This window comes from Notamacropus eugenii, chromosome 5 (assembly GCF_028372415.1).
Source record: "Notamacropus eugenii isolate mMacEug1 chromosome 5, mMacEug1.pri_v2, whole genome shotgun sequence".
NCBI lineage: Eukaryota > Metazoa > Chordata > Mammalia > Diprotodontia > Macropodidae > Notamacropus > Notamacropus eugenii.
This window is the reverse complement of record NC_092876.1, coordinates 41,116,098-41,142,094: the sequence shown is the minus strand read 5'-3', so window position 1 is coordinate 41,142,094 and position 25,997 is coordinate 41,116,098.

Below are 25,997 nucleotides of genomic sequence, written 5' to 3'. Positions count from 1 at the left end.
TTACCTTTTTCTCTATAAGACTAAAATGGAAGTATGTTTGTTTTGTTTAATGCTCTACACTGACTACCATAAAACTTAGATTTTTACTCCCACACACACCTACCCCCCAGCACTTTCCTCCCTCCCCAAGACAGCATACAATTCTATCTAGGATCGGAAGCCAATAATTCTAAAAGACTGAAAACATATTTTTAAAAAATATTGAAGTATCACAAAAAGCAACTGACCTGAAAGACAGATTGAGGCAAAAATATTTAAGAATAATTGAACTATCTGAATGCCTTCATGAATAAAAGAACTTAAACAACTTTTTCAAGAAATTTTAAAAGAAAACTGCCCAGATCTCTTAAAAATCAGAAAGGTGGAAATAGAATCCAGTAGTCACCTCCTGAAAAAAACTGCCAAAAGACAGCTCCCAGAAATTTCATAACCAAAATCCAGACGTTTGAGGTTGAAGAAAAATACTGCAAATATTCAGAATGTAAGAATTCTAGTATGAAGGAGTTACTAGTGAGGCTCACACATGCCTTAAAGTCACCCCTGTTGAGCAGCAATGAACTCAGAATACAATATTCTAGAAGGCAAAGGGCTATGAGCTAAGAATAACATACCCAGAAAACTAAGCATAATGAAAGAGAGGGGGAAATGAATCTTTAATGAAGCAGAGGACCTTCAAATATTTTTGATGAAGCTACGCTACCAGAACAGTGTAGAAACTTTGAAGTTCAAACACAGGAATGAGGAGAAACATAAAAAGGTAAACACAAATGAACAATGATAAATTAGGACAAGTGAGCATAAAGTGCTTACATTCAAATATGTGGAGATGAAGCCTTTGTCCCTTCTGAATTCTATCATCGTTAGGGGGGCTAGAGAGAAACTAATTAAATAAGGACTGGAAGTGCTTCTGTTATACCTTAGTCTTAAGAAAAGAATGGAAAGTGAGGAGAAGAGGATTGGGAGAAGAAAAAGGAGAGTTAGGAAAGAAATATCTCACATAGTCAATATGCACAAGTAGGTATCTGTACAAAAAAGGAGGTGGGGGTGGGTGGGAGAAGCGGCTGACACTTGAACTTCATTCTCATTTGAAATAGTCAAAAAAAGAAAGAATAAACATATATACACATACACATATACATGCACTTCACATGCCACACATACATAAAGACTGCTCTGTATATATATACATATACACCTACACGTTCCACACACATATATACATATACATACACACGTCATCTGCATAAACACATACTTTCATGTACATTCACACAGAGTTGAATGCAGAAATATATTTCTCTCAAGAAGAAAATAAGTGGGAAAGGAAGAGGGAGAATTAGAGGGAGGGTTGATTAAAAGAGGGATTACCCCTACGCAAAACAAATTCCAAGGAGGTACAAAAATATTGATAACTCTTTTAGAGGTGACAAAGAATGGGAATCTAAGGAGACTATCTATAAATTGGGGAATAGATGAATAAATTATGGCACATATTGTTATACTCAATGCTTATTAGTGTAATGTGTCCAGAAGACTAATGATAAAACACGTTACCTACATCCTGATGTAGTGGTAAAGGACTCAAAGTAGAGAATTAAATGTATGTATGCATGTATATGTATATCATGTGTATATTCACAGACATATACATGTGTTTCTGTATACACATACATACACATGTGTGTACCATACATGCCTTGTGTGCATATGTGTATGCATGTGTGCACATATGTATTAATATATACATATGTGTGCATATATACATAGACATATGTATGCATGGACATGGCCAGTGTGCAAATGTATTTTGATTGAATAGACAGACAGAAAGATAGATAGATAGATAGATAGATAGATAGATAGATAGATAGATAGATAGATAGATAGATAGATAGATAAATAGATACGGTATTTTGTTTTTCTTGCTAGAGAATGAAAAAGCAAATTCTGACCAATCCAAACAAATTGCTTTTTTTAAAAAGCAACACTAAATGTGTAGTTGAAATCAGATCACTGCAAAGAAATGTTCAGTTCTGGAGAACAGAGTATGAAATCCATATCTGTCGTATCGGGAGAGGGGGGCTATGGGTATTGAATATTACATAGAACTAATAGGTGTGATTGCTTTGTTTATTGTGTTTGTATACCTGTTGTTCTTTGTTAAAAGGGATGGTTCAATAGAGGAGTCATAAATCAAGAAGTTGTAGACTTTTTTAAAAAAAGTATCAGGGTTGGTTTTTTTGTTTATTTTTTAGGATGACTTTTTTGGTACACAATATGTATTTTTAAACTTAAGAGGGTGGGGCAGCATGGTATATTGGGAAAAATATTGGCTCTAATGTGAATAACTAGGTTCTCTACCTCTGAGCCTTATTCCTTGTGTGATTTTGGGTAAGTAACCATTTCCCTGACCTGTTTCCTCTTCTGTAAAATGGGAGACAGTGGATTATATAGACTATAGGGTCTCTTTTAGCACTAAATTTATGATTCTAAGATCCCTCCCCTTCTAGAAAGTTCTACAGATTTTGTATTGTGTTTTAACTACTTGACTCTAGATTTAGAAAATATGTGTGTGTGTGTGTGTGTGTGCCCTTCCCTCTGGACATCAGATGTTTGTTAAATAGTTACACAAACTTTATACTAGTCATAATCCCAGGAGAAAATATTTCCTATGTGATCTCTTCTGGCCACACATTCTTGATTCTTCCCCATATGATTGTACTAGGTGAGACAAGCATCCCCAGTTTTTGTGCAAAATGTTCTGAAAGGTATTTAGGAGGATAAAATAAATGGCTCCCTTCCTGTCTCAAAAGTTCTCATGTCACGGAGGAAAAATGAAACGAATTTCATAGCAGCTTACAGGGCAACTGAGTGATAAAATATAAACGCTATTAACTATCTGTAGAAAGTCACCAGGCAAGATTGGGTAGGAGGTGGGGAGGAAGGACGAATGAAGCTGAGGAAACTCTCATGGGAGAAGTGGCAGAGAGTTATCGGTAATGCCAAAATCAGGGCAAGGTCAGCAGATCTTTACCCAAGGGCTCCACGATTGAGCATAGTACTTACTATACTGTATGCTTCGGCAGCAGACAGAAATAACTAAGCTTTAGAACTAACTAGTTGATCTAACTAACTAGTAATGCCTAGTTAGTAATAGTAATTACCTAACTAGAATGATTATTAAATCACAAGTTTAATGACTAGTTAATTGCTAGTTTTAATTTGCAAATTTAAAATAGAAGCTGAAAGGTACTTCCCATCCTCACCTCCATCCCCACCAAGGCTGTAGTCTAAGGGAGCATCTCGCTCACCAGGGTTGCTGTGAGGATTGAATAAGACAATAATTGTAAGGTGCTTAGTACAGGATCTGGCAGGAGTAGACACTATATAAATGTGGGCTATTGTTATTATTAAAGCAAGGGAATGTAACTTTACCAGAGTAAGGAGGACAGTTTTTGGCAGAACTGCAGATAAAACCCTGGTCTCATTCCCGCATCAGTGCCCTTTGCAAGATACTGTGCCAACTTTGCTTCCAGCTATTCCTTAAGCCCTGCAAAAGATACAAGGACAAAAGCCACATGGACTCTAGTAGTTTAGAATATTGTTGATGAGATGGGAGGTAAAGGAGAATATCAAACAATACAAATTTAAATAAGTTGAAGAAAGCATATAAGATCAGGAAGCTTTCTGTGATTAATTGCTGAATAGGTGCTAATGGAAATATCCACTCCGATTCAAAGATCTCAAATCTTTCCTGTGTATCATGGATCCCTTTGACAGTATCTGCTGAAGCATGTAGACTCCTATTCAGAATAAAGTTTTTAAATTCATGAGATAAAATACATTGGATTGTAAAGGATATAATAAATTAGAAAAAATGAGTATATATTTTTCCAGGGACCCTCTAAAATATATCTATGCACCTGTTAGGTGTTGATAGACTCCATGTTAAGAGCCCTCTTGCTGTCACTCATGCAGCTCAAAATAGCTCTTCAAGGTAAACAAGAAAAACATTTTTTCTCCCAATTTACAGATGAGGAAAATAAGACACAGAGAGGTAAACTGGCTTGTCTCGGGTCATACAACTGGTCAATGGAAAGCCAAAATCCCAGGTTCTCGTCTGATTCCAAGGCAGGATGTTTTCCCCTGTATTGCATTTGCTAAAGGGCTTAGGAGGAAATCAAGATTACTTACTGCTTGCTGATGAAGGTAGTCTTACTGTAAGTGTTGATATTTTGAACTGAGCTTTGAGGAATGGGTAGAATCTGGTTAGAGGTACAGGAGAGTGGAAAGGATCCTTGATTCAGAGCTGAAGGGGAAATTAAAGGTGCTATAATTCACTGTCTTCCTTTTATAGCAGAGGAAGCAAAGGTCCAAAGAGGTTTTGAATTATCCAAAATCAAAGAGAAAGTCATTGACAGCACCAGGATGTGGACCCAGAAGCTCAAGGCAACTGGAGTGAGCAAAAGTAGAGTCAGGAGAGCACCAGGGAATCAAGGGTTAAACTAGAACACTGTCTCCTTCCTAAAACAAGGGCTTGGGAGGCAAGACAAGGCAAGACAAGCACTTGAATAGGACAACATCAGTAGGATAGAAAATTTGGAATCTGGAGTTTCACAAGCATAAAACAAAAAACCAAGCTAGGTTGATACCAGATGCCACTTTCAATGTTCCATCATTTTTCGTTCATGTCCAACTCTTCATGATCCCATTTGGGGTTTTCTTGGCAGAGATACTGGAGTAGTTTGCCATTTCCTTTTCCAGCTTATTATACAGATGAGGAAAGTGAGGCAAACAGGGTTAAGTGACTTGCCCAGGGTCACACAGCTAGTAGGTGACTGAGGACAGATTTGAACTCAGGAAGATGACTCTTCCTGATTCCAGACTCAGCACTCTATCCATTAGGCCACCTAGATGTCATTTAGAGTTCTAAAGTCCAAGAGATTAATGTAAGCATTTGGGAAAATCTGTAGTTAGAACAAAATTTCGTCTAGGAGGTCGTGATTAATCCAGAAGGCAAAATACAGGTAGCTCTAGGCAGCTGATCACTTGCCTACATGAATCAACCATCCCAAATCTTGGATCCCTCTAATAGTTGCTCACAGACCTTATCCCAGCCTTTCTCTAGGAATACATGTTGAAGTTTGTCCCAACTGTCAGTCTACCTGTTCAAGTGCACTTGTAAAAACTGTACTTAATTCAACTCAAATCATAAATATTTATTAAGTACCTAATTAATGTTATGTATTGAAGATACAAAAACAAAATAAAAAATAACCCCTACCCTCAAGAAACTTGCATTGAACTGGTGGGGAGGGGTGCATATAAATGGAAATATACAAGAAAATATAAGGAAATTTGAAGAGACAAATCATTAAAAATGGAGAATTTAATGGACTCTTATTATTCATGGAGAAGGGGGCATCTGAAAAGAGCTTTGTGGGAAACCAAGGCTAAGACTAGGATGAGACGGAAGTCCATTCTGGGTATGCAGGATAGGCTGCATGAAGCACAAAGATAAGAGATGGAATGTTGAGTTCAGGTTAGAACTAAGACCATTTGAGCTGGAATGTAGAGGACATGAAGTGGAGTAAGATAAACAAATTCTGGAAAAGTAGCATAGAGGCCAGTTGTGGAAGGCTTTAAGTATCAATTTGAGTGGTGTGTATTTTACACTAGGGATACCATGGGGGAGAATCAATCCATGCTTTCCTGAATTTCAGCTTCAGTGACATTTGACTCTAGCATGGTGATGTCATTTTGATCCTCTTTGAGAATGAATGACAACAACTAACCAACCATGGGGGAACTCTTGGAGGTTTTTGAGCAGAGAAGTGACATCACCAGATCTGTGCCTTAGGAAGCCACCCTGTCGAGGCTGGATTATTGAAGGGCTCATACTCTTCTAAATTAATTGACTTCAATTTTTGATGCCCTGAGGAAAAAGCCTAGTTGCCTTTCCCTGGTTGCAGCTCCAGCTATCTTCAAAGAAGCGTTTCTAGGGCTTCTCTTTTCACTTCTCAACTCCTGCCCCCTTCCCAAAAAGAGAAATGGATTCCCTATCTCCATATTCTGAAGATGGATGCCAACCTCATGCCAATCCTCCTCTAAGACAACCATCTATCTACTTTATATGTCATACTGATGAATATCTGGCCACTGGACCCAGATAGCTCTAGAGGAGAAAGTGAGACTGGTGACCTTGCACAGCCCTCCTTCACTCAAATGAAAGTCAACTACAAGTCATGTCATCACTTCCCTGATGTCATAGTCCTCTTCAAAAATGAATGACAAACACGCACACATTAGAGTGTATATATACATATTTACATACATGTTGTTTCTTCCATTAGAATGGAGAAGGATGTCTTCACTTTTTGCTTTGTCTCTCCTGTGCCTAGCATTTTGCCTGGTTCATTATAAATATTTAACACATCTTGGTTGATATATATCTATATCTATATTTATCTATATCTCTATATACATATATATGCACACACACCCCTATATACATATACATATATATGTTTGCTTAGTTTTTTATGGGAACTTTACCTTTCTCTCTCCACTCAGTTTTCAGAGAGATTCATTCTCCTCTCCCAGCAGTTTTCTCCCCAGCCCTCATAACCTAGCTATGAGGCTCTTCTAACTATCTTCTTAATGTCTGATTAAAAAATCCTCTCTGGGCCCAGGATGCAGACTGGTGTGATAATTAGCTGGCAAGTATTGGGCGCCATGCCTATGGCTCTAAATTTCTGTAATCTGAATAATATAGGAGCTGATTTTGTTCTCTCAAAAATGTACAATTATCACATGATTTTCCACTGGTAGGCCCTGGCAGTTCTCATTTACAGTATCTTCCCTCCTGGAGTGGTTCCTGATCCCTTTGAGTGGAGGTACATGGCGTCTCCCAGCAAGACTGTAGACTCTTCATTATGGCTATCAGTGGTATATTTGGTCTTCCCTTCACCCGGGGTTGTATTTCATTTTGGTTTTAATAATGAAGCCAGCAGACTGGCGCTGAAAACTGTTAAGTGATTTTTTCCCCCTTGACCAAGAGACATCGTTCCTGGATCCAGCTAGCTAACCATGGATCTGCTACACATCATGGAAGCACTGAATCATGAACTTTCAGAGTTGGATGGGATCTCACTGGCCTTTTAGTCAAAGAATTGTTAACTTTTTGTGGTTCCCTGAACTTTTTTCTTAGTTTGGTGAAGGCTATTCACTCCTTTTCAGAGTATTTTTTTTTAATTTTTTTTAATTTATTTATTTAACTTTTAACATTCATTTTTGCCAGGCCTAGAGGCCTGAGGGCTACCTGAGTCTTCCCTTACCTCTATCGGAGGTCTTCGGTTGGCCAAACCGGATGCTCGTATGAGAGAAAGGACGTTCCAGAGTCGAACAAGGGTTGAGCTTTATTTCAGGGTCTAGTTACAAGTGCAGGAGAATTCTTCCTTAGGAGGGAGCAAACAATCTCCCAAGGAGGCAAAGATCTTACAATAAGAGATTGGAAGTAGAAGTATAAGTGGGGAGAAAGGGGGAGGGGAGAGAGGAGAGAGGAAAAGCGGAGCCTTGTTGTCCTGTCCGCTCCGCGCCCCTCCGCCCAAGAGAACTTCCAGGCTTTCCTGAACCTACTTAAACTCTCCAGCAGCATAGTTTGCATCTGAATACCGTGCTGTTAGATAACAATAGTGTGCCCAGATCCGGGACAATCTCGAGGGCGGGGAGAGCTCTCTCCCATCACGTTTCTCACGGGAAGAGGCAGAAATACACAAGATAGCTCGGTTCACCTCGATTCCCAGTCGTTTCCTGGGGGGGGCCTCGTGAGAACTCTAAGATTTAGAAGTTCCCACCTTCACCTGCCCGAGACTGTCCACCTGGAATTGAGCTTCCATCCCCAGCACATTTTCACAAAATTTTGGGTTCCAAATTTACTTCCCATTTGCCCCCACCCCCCATCCCAAAACACCAACCATTCTGATTGCCCCTATCATCAATCTACCCTCCCTTCTATCATCCCTGCCTTCCCTTGGCCCCATCTTCTCTTTTGTCCTGTACGGCCAGATGACTTTCTATACCCCATTACTTGTATTTCTTATTTCCTAGTGGCAAGAACAGTACTCGACAGTTGTTCCTAAAACTTTGAGTTCCAACTTCTCTTCATCCCTCCCTCCCCACCCATTCCCTTTGGAAGGCAAGCAATTCAATATAGGCCATATCTGTGTAGTTTTGCAAATCACTTCCATAATACTCGTGTTCTGTAAGACTGACTATATTTCCTTCCATCTTATCCTGCCCCCCATTGCTTCTGTTCTCTCTTTTGATCCTGTCCCTCCCCTGAGTGTTGACTGAAAATTGCTCCCTCCTTCCCATGCCCTCCTTTCCATCCTCCCCCCCACCCTGCTTATCCCCTTCTCCCCCACTTTCCTGTATTGTACGATAGGTTTTCATACCAAAATGACTGTGCATTTTATTACTTGAGTCAAATGTGATGAGAGTAAACTTCATGTTTTTCTCTCACTTCCGCTCTTTTTCTCTCCACTAAAAAGTCTTTTGCCTGCCTCTTTTATGAGAGATAATTTGCCCCATTCCATTTCTCCCTTTTTCCTCCCAATGTGTGTCTCTCTCTCCGCTTAATTTCATTTTTTAAAGATATGATCCCAGGGGCAGAGCCAAGATGGCGGAAAAGAAAGACACACATACGCTAGCTCTGGGCCCACAGCCCACAAAATATCTGTAAAAAAGAACTCTTAACAAATTCCAGAACAGCAGAAGCCACAGAACAATGGAGCAAATGAGATTTCTGTTCCAGAGAGCCTAAAAAACTCTCGCAAAAGGTCTTTTGCGCTGCAGACACAGAGTGGAGCCCAGCCCTGCCTTGGCCATGCAGCACCGAGAGGAGGAGATCCGAGCAGGTTTCAAGGAGAGAATCTCCAGCTGCCACACAGGTCTCTCCACCCACAGGTGACAAGGGTCAGTGAGAGGGTCTTTTTGGAGGGTCGAGAGAGGAGTGGGGTGCCCCCATAACTCAGGCCCCCTCTGGAGGCAGCAGCAGAGGCAGCAGCAGACAAGGCCTCCCCAAGCAGGCAGGAGCCAGGATCCATTGTTAAAGGTCTCTGAATAAACCTCCTGAGAGAACTTAGCCCGCTGTGGTGGCCCTGCCCCAACCTGAGCACCTGATTTTAATCTCACACTGAATAGCAGCCCCGCACCTGCCCAAAGCCCTGAGACTGGGAAGCAGCATTTGAATCTCAGACCTCAAGCCCTGGCTGGGAGGATCTGGAGGCATGGTGGGTGTGAAGAGGACGCTCAGAAGTCAAGTCACTGGCTGGGAAAATGCCCAGAAAAGGGAAAAAAATAAGACGATAGAAGGTTACTTTCTTGGTGAACAGATATCTCCTCCCTTCCTTTCTGATGAGGAAGAACAATGCTTACCATCAGGGAAAGACACAGAAGTCAAGGCTTCTGTATCCCAGCCCACTCAATGGGCTCAGGCCATAGAAGAGCTCAAAAAGGATTTTGAAAATCAAGTTAGAGAGGTGGAGGAAAAACTGGGAAGAGCAATGAGAAACATGCAAGCAAAGCATGAAAAACAAGTAAACACCCTGCTAAAGGAGACCCAAAAAATGCTGGGGAAAATAATACCCTGAAAAATAGGCTAACTCAATTGGCAAAAGAGGTTCAAAAAGCCAATGAGGACAAGAATGCTTTCAAAAGCAGAATTAGCTAAATGGAAAAGGAGGTTCAAAAGCTCACTGAAGAAAATAGTTCTTTCAAAATTAGAATGGAACAGATGGAGGCTAATGACTTTATGAGAAACCAAGAAATCACAAAACAAAAACAAAAGAATGAAAAAATGGAAGATAATGTGAAATACCTCATTGGAAAAACAACTGACCTGGAAAAGAGATCCAGGAGAGACAATTTAAAAATTATGGGACTACCTGAAAGCCATGATCAAAAAAAGAGCCTAAACATCATCTTTCATGAAATTATCAAGGAAAACTGCCCTGAGATTGTAGAACCACAGGGCAAAATAAGTATTCAAGGAATCCACAGAACACCGCCTGAAAGAGATCCAAAAAGAGAAACTCCTAGGAACATTGTGGCCAAATTCCAGAGTTCCCTGGTCAAGGAGAAAATATTGCAAGCAGCTAGAAAGAAACAATTCAAGTATTGTGGAAATACAATCAGGATAACACAAGATCTAACAGCTTCTACATTAAGGGACTGAAGGGCGTGGAATAGGATATTCCAGAAGTCAAAGGAACTAGGACTAAAAAAAAAGAATCACCTACCCAGCAAAACTGAGTATAATACTTCAGGGGAAAAATTGGTCTTTCAATGAAATAGAGGACTTTCAATCATTCTTGATGAAAAGACCAGAGCTGAAAAGAAAATTTGACTTCCAAACACAAGAATCAAGAGAAGCATGAAAAGGTAAACAGCAAAGAGAAGTCATAAGGGACTTTACTAAAGTTGAACTGTTTGCATTCCTACATGGAAAAACAATATTTGTAACTCTTGAAACTATTCAGTATCTGGGTACTGGGTGGGATTGCATGCACACGCACACACACACATAGAGACAGAGTGCACAGAGTGAATTGAAGAAGATGGGATCATATCTTTAAAAAATGAAATCAAGTAGTGAGAGAGAAATATATTAGGAGGAGAAAGGGAGAAATGGAATGGGGCAAATTATCTCTCATAAAAGAAGCAAGCAAAAGACTTATTAGTGGAGAGATAAAGAGGGGAGGTGAGCGAAAAACATGAAGTTTACTATCATCACATTCCACTAAAGGAAGGAATAAAATGCACACTCATTTTGGTATGAAAACCTATCTTACAATACAGGAAAGTGGGGGATAAGGGGATAAACAGGGTGAGGGGGGGATGATGGAAGGGAGGGCATGGGGAGGAGAGAGCAATTTGAAGTCGCCACTCATGGGGAAGGACAGGATCAAAAGAGAGAATAGAAGTAATGGGGGGCAGGATAGGATGGCGGGAAATATAGTTAGTCTTATATAACACTACTATTATGGAAGTCATTTGCAAAACTACACAGATATGGCCTATATTGAATTGCTTGCCTTCCAAAGGGAAGGGGTGGGGAGGGAGGAAGGAAAAGAAGTTGGAACTCAAAGTTTTAGGAACAACTGTTGAGTACTGTTCTTGCCACTAGGAAATAAGAAATACAGGTAAAGGGGTATAAAAAGTTATTTGGCCCTAGAGGACAAAAGAGAAGGTGGAGACAAGGGCAGAGAGGGATGATAGAAGAGAGAGCAGCTTGGTGATAGGGGCAATTAGAATGCTCGGTGTTTTGGGGTGGAGGGAGGGGACAAAAGGAGAGAAAATTTGGAACCCAAAATTTTGTTAAAATGAATGTTAAAAGTTAAATTAATTAATTAATTAATAAAAAAATGTGAAGGAAAAAAAAAGATATGATCCCATCCTATTCTGTTCATTCTGTGCTCTCTGTCTCTGTGTGTGTGTGTGTGTGTGTGCGTGTATGTGTGTATGTAATCCCACCAACTACCCAGATACTGAATAGTTTCAAGAGTTACAAATATTGTCTTTCCATGTAGGAATGTAAACAATTCAACTTTAGTAAAGTCCCTTATGACTTCTCTTTACTGTTTACCTTTTCATGCTTCTCTTGATTCTTGTGTTTGGAAGTCAAATTTTCTTTTCAGCTCTGGTCTTTTCATCAAGAATGATTGAAAGTCCTCTATTTCATTGAAATACCATTTTTCCCCTGAAGTATTATACTCAGTTTTGCTGGGTAGGTGATTCTTGGTTTTAGTCCTAGTTCCTTTGACTTCTGGAATATCCTATTCCACGCCCTTCAGTCCCTTAATGTAGAAGCTGTTAGATCTTGTGTTATCCTGATTGTATTTCCACAATACTTGAATTGTTTCTTTCTAGCTGCTTGCAATATTTTCTCCTTGACCAGGGAACTCTGGAATTTGGCCACAATGTTCCTAGGAGTTTCTCTTTTTGGATCTCTTTCAGGCGGTGTTCTGTGGATTCCTTGAATACTTATTTTGCCCTGTGGTTCTACAATCTCAGGGCAGTTTTCCTTGATAATTTCATGAAAGATGATGTTTAGGCTCTTTTTTTGATCATGGCTTTCAGGTAGTCCCATAATTTTTAAATTGTCTCTCCTGGATCTCTTTTCCAGGTCAGTTGTTTTTCCAATGAGGTATTTCACATTATCTTCCATTTTTTCATTCTTTTGTTTTTGTTTTGTGATTTCTTGGTTTCTCATAAAGTCATTAGCCTCCATCTGTTCCATTCTAATTTTGAAAGAACTATTTTCTTCAGTGAGCTTTTGAACCTCCTTTTCCATTTAGCTAATTCTGCTTTTGAAAGCATTCTTGTCCTCATTGGCTTTTTGAACCTCTTTTGCCAATTGAGTTAGCCTATTTTTCAGGGTATTATTTTCCCCAGAATTTTTTGGGTCTCCTTTAGCAGGGTGTTTACTTGTTTTTCATGCTTTGCTTGCATGTCTCTCATTGCTCTTCCCAGTTTTTCCTCCACCTCTCTAACTTGATTTTCAAAATCCTTTTTGAGCTCTTCTATGGCCTGAGCCCATTGAGTGGGCTGGGATACAGAAGCCTTGACTTCTGTGTCTTTCCCTGATGGTAAGCATTGTTCTTCCTCATCAGAAAGGAAGGGAGGAGATATCTGTTCACCAAGAAAGTAACCTTCTATCGTCTTATTTTTTTTCCCTTTTCTGGGCATTTTCCCAGCCAGTGACTTGACTTCTGAGCATCCTCTTCACACCCACCATGCCTCCAGATCCTCCCATCCAGGGCTTGAGGTCTGAGATTCAAATGCTGCTTCCCAACCTCAGGGCTTTCAGCAGGGAGCTGCTATTCAGTGTGAGACTAAGTTCAGCTTCTCAGTTTGTGGCCGGGCCACCACAGGGGGCTCAGTTCCCTCAGGGGGTTTACGAGAAGACCTTCAACAATGGATCTGAGCTCCTGCCTGCTTTGGGAGCCCTTGTCTGCTGCTGCCTTTGCTGCTGCCTCCGCTGCTGCCTCCCGAGGGGGCCTGAGTTGTGGGGGACACCCCACTCCCCTCTCAGGCAGCCAAAGATACCTTGTCACTGACCTTTGGCACCTGTGGATGGAGGGACCTGTGCGGCTGCTGGAGATTCTGTCCCTGAAGCCTCTTTTGATCTGCTCCTCTCCGTTCCCTGTGGCCAAGGCAGGGCTAAGCTCTGCTCCAGGTCCAGGGTATGACACACCTTTCATGTCAGTTTTTCAGGGTTCTCTGGAACAGAAATCTCCTCCACTCCATTGTTCTGTGGCTTCTCCTGCTCCAGAATTTGTTGGGAGTTCTTCTTTACAAATATTTTATGTGTTTTGGGTTTGGAGCTAGCATATGTGTATGTTTCTCCTCCTCCATCTTGGCTCCTCCCCCACCAGAGTGTTTTTTTAAAAAAAATACATTAAATGAAATTCATAGGATTACAAAGGAAACAAATTATATTGAAATATAATTATGTCTGCCTTATTTATATCTGTATCTATTATTTCTCTCTCTCTCTGTATATATATACAATATATATAAATATCCACATCAACATAAAGATATATGCATAGATATTTACAGATAGATACAAATATGGTTGTTGATATACATACAGATAAGACATAGCTATATATTAAATTCATAGGCCCCAGGTTAAGAAACCTGATTGAGTCTAATCTGTGCCTGAAGACAAGGACACTTTTCTTTTTCTTTCTGTATTCCCAGGAGCTTACAGAGTGTTAGTATACAACAAGGACTTAATAAATGCTTGTTAGATGAGTAAATAAGCAAGCATCCCCTCTACAATATCCCTGACGTAGGATTGACAAGCCTCTTTGTAAAGACTTCCAGGGATGGAGAACACACTGTCTCCCTACAGGGGCCCATTGCACTTTGGGACAGCTTTGACATTTAAGTATTTTTTTCATTACATTGAGCCTAAATTTGCCTTTTTATTCCTTCTATCCTCTACGTCTACTTCTACTCTCTGAAATCATGCAGAAGAAATATTTTCCCTCTATGGCTTGGCAGCCTTCCAAATATTTAAAGTATGTCCACCCTCAGTCTTCCCTTCTTTAGAGTAAGTATCTCTAGTTCCTTCAATCAGTCCTTATAGTGATTGGTCTGAAGACTCTTCACCATCCCACCTCTTCTCCTCTTTCCAGCTTATTAGTAACAGTCAGTGGCTGGGTCTATGATTTCAAAGCATAGAGAACTACCAGAGGACGCCAAGACCTCAATTCACTGTACCATCATGTCTCTTAGCATATGTAAAGTGCTATGTGAGTATCAGTAACTATTTTTATTGAGAAGAAAATGACAAAATAACTGGAGTATCTTTGCCAAGAAAACCCTAAATGAGGTCAGAAAGAGTTGGACATGACCAAAACAACTGAATGACAACAGGAAAAAAATATTATAGTTTAGATAAGACAGGACTATTTTTTTTTGGCAGAAAGAGAAAGATAATACTCATCTTTGGGAGACAATTTGTATTGGGGAGGAGTAGATGGAATGGTGCATAATTGTTTTTGTCAGGTATTAGGCTGAGATGAAATTGGAGTGCAGAGACATTGGTTCCAATCCTAGAGCTATAAAATACTTCATTGATTGTATTTTGGGATGAAGCATAGCAACGGTGGAAACATAATGGATTTGAAGTCAAATGAAATGGATTCAGATCCTGATGCTGTTTTTTATTGTCTATATGGTCATTTGAAAGCCATTTATTATCTCTGGGCCTCAATTTTCCTAGATGTAAAATGAGAGATCTCGACTCTATGACCTCTAAAGTCCTTTCCAGTTCTCAATTTATAAATCAAAATGCAATCTATTATTGACTCATGGTGGAAGGAAGGCCAGTGGCTTGTGATATCATCCTCTTAATCTCTTCTTCCAGTTGTTTCATATCTCCTTAGACTCAGAGAAGCATAGGTTTAAGGCTAGAAGGGACCCCAGAGGCCATATTACTCAACCCCTTTATTTTGCATCTGGGGAAACTGAGGTTTGGGGAAATTAATGACTAATGCAAGACCACACAAGTAGTGTCATGGACTTTATTTGAATACAGTTCTTCTGACTCCAGAAGTTCTTTCCATAGTATACCACTGCAATGATCATAATAATTGATATAATAATAATAGCTAACATTTATATAGTACTGACTATGTGCCAAGTATTGTGCTAAACACTTCATAATTATTATCCTATTCGATCTTCACAACAACCTGGGAGGTAGGAGCTATTTTTATTCCCATTGTTCAAGTGAGGAAACTGAGGCAAACAGAGATTAAATTGTTAATAAATATACAAAACTGTATTTGAACTCAAGTTTTTTTTGACTCCAGACCCTATTCTCTATCTACTGTGCCACCCAAGTACTCCTAAACACTCTGAGATGTGCAAAATATTTATAACAAAATATATTTTAAGACTCCATTTAACAACACAGAGAGGTAAGTGGTGTTATTTTCTCCATTATACAAATCAGGGAATTGAGGCAAGTTTTGTGATTTCCTGGGATCACACAACTAGTAAGTGCCTGTTAAAGATTCAAAATCAAATCATACTCACTCCAACTTCCTCTCTCTAGCCACATGGGGAAAAAAAAACAAATCTAAAATTCTGTTAGAGAAGCTGGGTGACTCAATGAATGGAATGTTAGATTTTGGAATAAAGAGCCAAGTTTAAGTCTTGCCCTAAATACTCATTAGTTCTATAACCTTGAGCAAGTCAGTTCACTTGTCTGGGCTCAGGTGCATCATCTGTAAAATGAAGATGATGGATAATCCTTCAAAATCCTTTGATCCATGGTCTGGATGAATCAAACAGAGGCCACACCTGCCATGAACTGGATGCCAGATGTCCTGGGTCCTGTCTTCAGCATCCAGCTTTTGACAACTGATAATTGGAAGGTATGAGTTATCCATTGAGAGAAGACAGAGTTGAGTCTCCTTCTGGAATTAGGTGGTCCAGGATGAAACTGCGGATGGATGTGGTAAAAAAGGGCAAATAAGATGCAGATTGTGTAGCCTGGAATAGAATCAGAGAGCTGGAAAGGGTCTCAGGAAACATGTATGTGAATACATTAGCTGAGCATTTTTATTATCAAAATATATTTTGTGAAAAATAATAATTTTTCTAAAATAAAAATATACTTAGGAGAATGGCATAATTATATATTGTGGTTGTTATTGTTGTTTTTTTCCTCTCTTTAATGTCTGTCTTAAAAGCAGATAGTTTGATTCTCATTTCTGCTTCCAAATTCAGTTAGCACTGTGTCTTCAAAACTCAGACCTTTGGCTGCACTTATGGGAGAAACTGAGGCCCATACTGGGTAAACAATTTGCCCAAAGTCCCAAAATGAGTTATAGATAAAGCTGGGGATCTTACCCAAGCTTTCTCCATGGAGTTGTTGTAAGAAAAAGACTTTACAAACTCTAATGCAATATGGAAATAGGAATTGTCAATAGGTTGTTATCATTAATGAATCAGTAGGTAGCACAGTAGATAGAGCATTTAGGCCTAGAGTCAGAAAGATCTGAGTTTAAATTTGACCTAAGACATTTTCTAGCTTTTTAACCCTAGGTAAGTTACTTAACCTTTTTTACCTCAGTTTCCTCATCTGTAAAATGAGCTAGAAAAGAAAATGACAAGTTGCTCCAGTATCTTTGCCGAGAAAATCCCAAATAAGATTGTAAAGAGTCAGAAATGGCTGAATAACCATATTATTGCCATCATTCCTGTAGCACAGGACTTGCAATCACCTCAGACACTTAATGTCTGTATGACCATCAACAATAAACTCTCTGGTCTTTAGTTGTCTCATGTAGAATAAGCATGTTGGATTCAGTTGTCTTGAAGGTCCCAACTAGCTCTAAATCTATGATACTATGATCCGATAAGATTAAGATTAAGCTCAGGCACACTGGAGCGGGGACAATTTTAATTCTGTAGGAGCTGTGGCTATGAGGAATGGAGAGTACTTGATTGAAAATCCTCTTCTCAATGGATCAACATAGGGATCCCATCAGAAGGGAATAGAAATGAGGTGGATCATGGAATCCCATAAGCAAACTGAAATTGGCATGTGGCATGAAATTGACTAGTGGAGGAGGACACCCTCACTTCCTCAGGCCAAACCTAGCCAAACCTAGGGGAAAAAACGCAGAAACCCTGATTCTTCTATTTTTCTGTCTAGTACTTAAGCATTCCTTTCCCAATAGCTTGTCTGGAGGGGTTAGACAAATGCCCCCAGTGCTAGTACAACTAAGACTAGGAGTGTTATAAGTGAGTTAGGGAGCAATGTACTGAGTTTCAATATTCCTTTAAAAAATATTCATTCAATAAGCATTTATCAAGTTCCTCTTGAGACAGACTTTGTGCTAAGTTCTAAGAATAAAAAATATAAAAGTTAGATAGCCTTGACCTTAAACATTCTGCTTTGGGCTAAGACTCTTAGTGAGCATTAAAGGTTAACTGATACCCTCACAAAGACATTTGCATCTCTTTGATGAATTTGTCAAGAAATAGTGTGGATTGCAGTTATTTTCACCATTGCCTTATTCCTATCATAGATTGTAAGTTTCATGAGAGCAGAGGTTCTATTTTATATAAATCAACAGGTCTAAAAGTGTGGCCCTTGGAATGGGGATGTGAGATACTTTCAGAGGGTTCACAAGGTCAAAACTATTTTCATAATAATACCATACCAATAGTTATTTGACTTAAATACTCCTGATCCTTTTCCAACTAACTCTCTGTGTGAGGTCAGTTTGTTCTCATGGACTTTATTTACTTCTACTAAAGTAACATATTTTAGTAAAGTTAATTTGGAAGCAGATTTAAGACTCAAACTGTCTGTTCTTGAGACAGATATTAAAAAGATGGCTAAAAGATGTATAAGAATTTTGCTTTTGTTACTACATTTTATTTTAAAAAATGTAATTATGTTTCACAAAATATGTTTTAATAATCAAAATACTGATGTGTCTTTTATGTGAGATAATTTATTACATTCTACCTCTCCCTTTCTCTCTCTTTCTCACCCTCTTTCTTTTTGTCTCTCTCTCTGCATATATGTACGTATATATATACGTACATATATATACACATACATATACACAAATATATATATATGTATGTATGTGTATATGGGTGTATATATTCATATATAATGTATATATGTGTGTGTATATACATATATACAATGTATATGTGGGTGTGTATATGTATAGATGTGTGTGTATATGTGTGTGTGTATATATACATATATAAAGGTCTCATGAGTTATAAATATCATTTTTCCATGGAGGAATATAAATAGCTCAACTTTAATAAGTTTATGGTTTCTCTTTCCTGTTTACCTTTTCATGCTTCTCTTGATTCTTGTGTTTGAAAGTCAAATTTTCTATTCAGCTTTGGTCTTTTCAACAAGAATGCTTGAAAGTCCTCTCATTGAAGTTTGCTTTTTTTCCCTTGAAGTATTATACTCAGTTTCTCTGAGTAGGTGATTCTTAGTTTTATTCCTAGGTCCTTTGACTTCTGGAATATCATATTCCAAGCCCTCCAATACCTTAATGTAGAAACTGCTAAGGTCTTCTGTCATTCTGATTGTGTTTCCGTAATACTCAAATTGTTTGTTTTTGACTGCTTGTAATATTTTCTCCAAGGCCTGGGAACTCTGCAATTTGAGTATATAGAATTCCTAGGAGTTTTCCTTTCCTGATCTCTTTCAGGAGGTGATCGGTGGATTCTTTTCTTATCTATTTTACCCACTGGTCCTAGAATATCAGGGCAGCTCTCTGAGATAATTTCTTTTCCTTTTCTGTGATTTCTGGTAACTTTATTATTTCTTTAAATCTATTTTAAATTTTCAACATTCATTTCCACAAAACTTTGAGCTTCAAATTTTCTCCCCATCTCTCCCCTCCCCCACAGAAAAACATCTTGCCCCTTCCACCAATGTGCCCTCCCTTCTAACACCCCTCCCTTCCCTTATCCCCACCTTTTCTCTTGTCCTGTAGGGAAAGATAAATTTCTATACCCCATTACCTGTATTACTTATTTCCCAGTTGTGTGCAAAAAGAATTCTCAACATTTGTTCTTAAAATTTTGAGATTCAATTTCTCTCCCTTTCTCCCTCCCCACACATCCCCACTGACAAGGCAAGCAATTCAATATAGGCTATATAGGTGCAATTTTGTAAATTACTTCCATAATATTCATGTTGTGTAAGACTAACTATATTTACCTCCATCCTATCCTGACCCCCATTTCTTCTATTCTGTCTTGGGACCTTGTCCCTCCCCAAGAGCGTTTACTTCTAATTACTCCCTCCTACCATTTGCCCTCCCTTCCATCATCCCCCTCCCATCCTGCTTATCCCCTTGCCCCCTACTTTCCTGTAGGGTAAGATAGAATTTCATATCAAATTGAGTGTGCATGTTATTTCTTCCTTGAGCCAAATGTGCTGAGAGTAAGCTTCACTTTTTCCCTCTTACCTCCCCCTCTTTCCCCTCCATTGGAAAAGCTTCTTCTTCCCTCTTCTATGACAGATAATTTGCCCCATTCCATTTCTCCCTTTCTCCTCCCAATGTATTCCTCTCTCACTCCTTAATTTTATTTTATTTTTTTAGATATATCTTCTTATTCAACTCACCCTGTGCTCTCATCTCTTTGTCTCTCTCTCTACATATATATGTATGTATGTATGTATATGTACATACACATACATATGTGTGTGTGTGTATAATCCCTCCATTTATGCAGATATTGAGAAAAGTCTCAAGAGTTACAAATATTGTCTTTCCATGTAGGAATGTAAGCACTTCAACTTTAGAAAGGCCTTTATGATTTCTCTTTTCTGTCTACATTTTCATGCTTCTCTTGATTCTTGTGTTTGAAAGTCAAATTTTCTTTTCAGCTCTGGTCTTTTCATCAAGAATGCTTGAAAGTCTTCTATTTCATTGAATGACCATTTTTTCCCCTGAAGTATTTTACTCAATTTTGCTGGGTAAGTAGTTCTTGGTTTTAATCCTAGTTCATTTGACTCCTGGAATATCATATTCTAAGCCCTTTGATCCCTTAATGTAGAAGCTGCTAGATCTTGTGTTATCCTGATTGTATTTCCACAATACTCGAATTGTTTCTTTCTAGCTGCTTACAATATTTTCTCCTTGACCTGGGAACTCTGGAATTTGTCTACTATATTCCTAGGAGTTTCTCTTTTTGGATCTCTTTCAGGAGGCGATCAGTGGATTCTTTTTTCAATATGTATTTTACCCTCTGGTTCTAGAATATCAGGGCAGTTTTCCTTCATAATTTCATGAAAGATAATGTCTAGGCTCTTTTGTTGATCATGGCTTTTAGGTAGTCCCATAATTTTTAAATTTTCTCTCCAGGATCTATTTTCCAGGTCAGTTATTTTTCCAATGAGATGTTTCACATTATCTTCCATTTTTTCATTCCTTTCATTTTATTTTGTAATTACTTGGTTTCTCATAAAGTTATTACATCTGCTCCATTCTAATTTTTAAATAACTATTTTCTTCAGTGGGTTTTTGGACCTCCTTTTCCATTTAGCCTAGTCTCCTTTTTAAAGCATTCTTCTCTTCATTGGCTTTTTGGACCTCTTTTGCCATTTGAGTTAGTCTATTTTTAAAGGTGTTATTTTCTTCAGCATTTTTTTGGTTCTCCTTTAGCAAGCTGTTGACTCATTTTTCATTATTTTCTTGCATCACTCTCATTTCTCTTCCCAATTTTTCCTCCACCTCTCTTACTTGATTTTCAAAATCCTTTTTGAGCTCTTCCATGGCCTGAGACCATTGCATATTTATTTTGGAGGTTTTGGACATGAAGGCCTTGACTTCCTCTGATGTTATGCTTTGTTCTTCCTCATCTGAAAGGATGGGAGAAAATACCTGCTCATCAAGAAAGTAACCTTCTATAGTCTTATTTTTTCTCCCTTTTTTGGACATTTTCCCAACCAGTTACTTGACTTTGGGGTCCTTTGTCAAGAGTAAGGTATACTCTGGAGACCTGTAAGTTCTCAGTTCCTCCAAGGTGACACAATCAAGGGAGAGGAGTTTACACCTTGGACTAGTTCTTGGCTGAGATTCAGATCAGTTGCTCAATTCCTCCAGGAGCTTTAGGGGGAGTGCAGGGCTGCCACTCAGGGCTGGGATTCAGATCAGCTACTCAATTCCCCCAGGGACTTTAAGCTGAAGCTCCAACAAGGGAAGTTGGCTGCTGCCTGCGGTGGCCACTGCCCCCCAAGTCACTGCCACCTGCTGCTGCTGCTGCTGCTGCCACCTGGATCCAGGGCTAGGGGAGGACCCTAGTCCCTTGTCAGGGAGGTGAAAAATCTCTCTCACTGACCTTTGAAGTGTCTTTGGCACCTGTGGGTTGAGGGATCTGTGAATCTCCCCTGCTGCTGCTGCGAATTCCACCTCTGAAGGTTGCTGTGATCCTGCTCCTCTGGGCATCATGTGCCCAAGGCTGGGCTGGGCTTATGTGACAGACCCTTCCCATCAGCCTTCCAGGTCACCCTGGGCTGGAAATCTCCTCCATTCCATCGTTCTGTGCCTTCTGCTGCTCTAGAATTTGTTGAGTCTTTCTTTACAGGTATTTTATAGGCTGTGGGGGAAGAGCTGGAGTATATGCATCTTTCTACTCCATCATCTTGACTCTGCCCCCTCTTACCTTGATAATTTCTTGAAAGATGTTGTCTAGACTCTTTTTTTGATGATGGCTTTTAAGTAGTCCTATAATTTTTAAATTATCTCTCTTGAATCCATTTTCAAATTCAGTTGTTTTTCCAGTGAGATACTTCAGTGTCTTCTATTTTTTTCATTCTTTTGGTTTTGTTTTATAATTTCTTAATTGATCATAAAGTCATTAGCTTCCATCTGCTCCATTCTAATTTTTAAGGAATCATTTTCTTCAGTGAGCTTTTGGATTTCTTTTTTCATCTGGCCAATTCTCCTCTTTAAGGCATTCTTCTTCTCTTTGGGTTTTTGGACTTCTTTTGTCATTTGGGTTTATCTAATTTTAAAAATGCTATTTTCTTCAGCATTTGGACGGTGACTTCCTTTAGCAAGCTGCTGACTTGTTTTTCATGATTTTCTTGCATCACTCTCATTTCTCTTTCCAATTTTTCCTCCACCTCTCTTACTTGATTTTCAAAATCTTTTTTGAGCTCTTCCATGACCTGAGACCAATTCATATTTTTCTTGGAGGCTTTGGATGTAAGAGCTTTGACTTTGTTTTCTTCTTCTGGTTGTATGTTTTGTTCTTCATTGTCACCAATGACATAAAAAAATACCTCTTCACCAAGAAAGTAAGAATCTATAATCTGTTTCTTTTTCCCCCTTTTTCTCATTGTCCCAGTCAATTACTTTTGAGCTCTTTGTTAAGTGAGGGACTCCAGAAACAGCCTCAGCTTCAGCAGTGGCTCTTGCCACCTTGACATTGAGACTGGGGCTAGGCCCATGGCTGGGGCTGGATCTGGGACCATACCACAGTCCCCTCTCAGTCAGGTGAGAGACCCCTCCTGCTGTCTTTTGAAGCTGCTTGGTGTTTGTGGTTTGAGAAATTTGGTAACTACAGACACTGTAAGTGATTCAGTCCCCTCTGGTTTTATTTTTGTGTGTGTGTGGAAGAGTCTCATTTGTTCTGTTTGGTCCTATAGGGGAGAAAAAGAAACAATGGATAAACATTTCTTTTAAAAGTTCCAAATTTAGACTACATCTCAAAAAACTACCAACAACATACCAAAGGTGGAATGGGCTTGAAAGGTGGTGTTCTTCACTTATCATGTACATTACAGTGAAGATTCCTTTTGCTCATGGGTTGGACTGAAGAGTGACTGAAATCCCTTAGAACTGGGATATTCTGTGATTATTTTGTCATCTGCCTGAATGATGCATGGTAGAGAGAAGTGATTGGAAACAGATATGACAATTAGGAGGGTGTTTGAGGAGCCTAAGTGAGAAATTAGATAGAACCAGGACCCCTGGGAAACAGTTGGGAATTCAGAGCATATGGAATGAAAAGCTATTCCAAAGTAGAATGCGATATCTAGGAAAATGGTGTCTTCCCCCTCATCCAGCAAATGCTAGGTGATCATTTGTTGGGGATGCTTTTAAGGGAATTCTTCAGAAACTAGGAGATGTACTAGATGGCCACCAAGATATGTTTCAGCTCAGAAGTGCTGTGCATCTCAAGTGAGTAGAGGAAGGGTGTTTCTGTATGGGCAAGACTTGGCAGCTGATTGGCAATGGGCTGGGGTGAAGAAGAAAAAAGAGTCAATAATATGTGTACTTTTCCCCTAATAGAATACCACCCATTCATTAATAGCACACTCAAATACCATTTTCCCCCTGGTATCTTTCCTAGTTCTAATTCTCAGTAATGACCTCTCCAACTAAACCACATACACAAAACTGGTAAAAAAAAAAAATACTTGAGCCTGGTGATACCACTACAGAAGATATCTTCAAATAAAAAAAAGTTAGACAAATCCAATTGCATTAAAGAGTGAACTCTAGGAGAGAGTCTTTGGAGGAAAAATCAAAGGATAGCATGAGGAGAGGGGGCAGAAGGGTCCACAGGGTACCACAACACTCCTTCTAGGGAAACTGGAGAGTGGAGGTGGTTCTAGGCAAGGACACGCCAGAAAGGAGTTTGCCTGAGCTTCTGGGGATAATTATTTCTACCTCTGATTGTCACTGGTTGTGTCACTCTCAATGTTGGTGTCTTGGGATAAAATCCCATTTGTCCTACTTTTGGTATGGTTCTGCTCAAGCAGCACTGTATATGCATCTCTATGGGGTAGTTAGATAATATGGTTATGTGAGTTTTTTTTTTCTTATCTCCCAAATGGTCTCTATGAATCTTGAGGACAAGGACTGACATATTAACTTTGTATCTCTCAAAAATCCAGTACCAAACTCACCATACAATAAGATATTTAAACATGTTTGTTAAATGAGCAATCAGTCAAGTCTTTGTGGATACTCAAACACAGGTGGTACACTTTTTAAGTTGAGCCCAGAACATCAAAATATTTTTATCCTGGATCTGAATGACAGCTGCAAGTGTAATAAATACAGAAACATTTTGGTGGAAGAAAGAAGCACTGAGACAGGGGAGGACAGTCTAGGGAAATAGAGACCAAAAGACAGTGAATTAAAAGTATTGGAGGTAGAGTCATAGGATCTGAGTTCAAATTCTGTCTCTTCCACTTACTACCTGTGTGATTTTGGGTAATTCCCTTAACCTCCAGGACCCTCAGTTTCCTTATCTGTAAAATGAAGGGGCTGGACTGAAGGATTTCCAAGCTTCCCTTTCATTCTGAATCTATGATCCTATGAACTACTAAACAAGGGATAAGGAGGACTGACATACCTGTCTGTTCAGGCTATATAGGTAGTTTTTTTAATATACCAAAAACTTAGTATTGAAAAAAGAAGCATCGTGTTGTGAATTAGACAATAGGGTTTTGCAAAACAGTTTCATACAATGTATATAAATATTTAATAAATATATGTAATGTATATATCTAAATGTACATATCTAAATATCTAAATGTACATAAGTATATCTAAATGTACATAAGTATAATGCATAATTATAAATAGCATAACAGTGCATAGAAATATATAAACATAAGGCATACTTGTATACATATATATCAATGCATACTATATATTATTATCTATAGATATTGATAGATACATATTCCTGAAAGAAATTATGGCTTCTCTCTTATATTAGTAATTAATTATTGATAAGGACCAGGAGTAGCACCCTGAGTGATCTAGTCAATCCTCTAAGATTATAAATGGTAGAAAAGTTGATATGCATTGATGGAGGAAGTTTCCTCAGTGAAAGTTACCTACTCTTTGTGTGTTTGGAGGGCAGGAAGAGAAAGAGAGAAAGAAATGTGTATGTGCGTACATGCACAAATATGTTTATGTGTGCATTTATGCATAAGCAGGGCAGCTATGTGGTAGCTCAATGGATAGAGCGTCCAGTCTAGAGTCAGCAAGACTCATCTTACTGGGTTCAGATCCATCTGGCAGCCTCAGATACTTACCAGTTGAAAAACCCTGGGTATGGTACTTAACCTTTTTTGCCTCAGTTTCTTCATCTCTAAAATGAGCTAGAGAAGAAAATGGAAAATGACTCCAATATCTCTGCTGTGACAACCATGATGGGGTCATGGAGAATCAGACACAGCTGAAAATATGTGTATGTATATGTGTATATACACACATATATGCATACATACATATGTATACGTGTATATGTATATATGTTTGTGTGTGTTACATATTGCACATATAATATATGGCATGTCAATGTCTCGCTGGATAGAATACAAGCTCCTTGAGGTTATCATTTCCCATTTGATTTTATATTTTTAGTGCCTAATAATGTCTGGAATTTAGTGGGCACTGAATAAACGCTTGCTGATTGACTGAGGCATGTGAGCTGCTTCCCCCAATAAAATATACACTCCTTGAAGGAAGGGAATGTTTCAATTTTGTCTCTCTATCCTAATGCCTAGAATACTGCTCAGTTTATAGTATTGTATAAAAGGGTCTGATAAATAATTGCTGAATGAATTAAAAAAAAGTTTTAGAGTGAACGTAATGACATTTCTGAAGACAGCCAAAGATTAGACCCAGGCCAGAAAGAGTAAAGCTTGATGGGAACCAGGAGAGATGAGATAACAATGGAGGGATGCAGGAGATAGGGGATATGGAAAGGGGGATGGGGATGAGGAGAAGGGCAGTGATGAGATAGCTGAAAACTGATCATGTACTCCAGCCATAAATCCCTTTAAAAAGTGATTGAAAAACCTCGTAGGATCCTGATTACAAACCTCAAATTGCTTTCATTTTCTTCTTAATAGAGAATAATGATTGCAACCAAATTCCCATTTT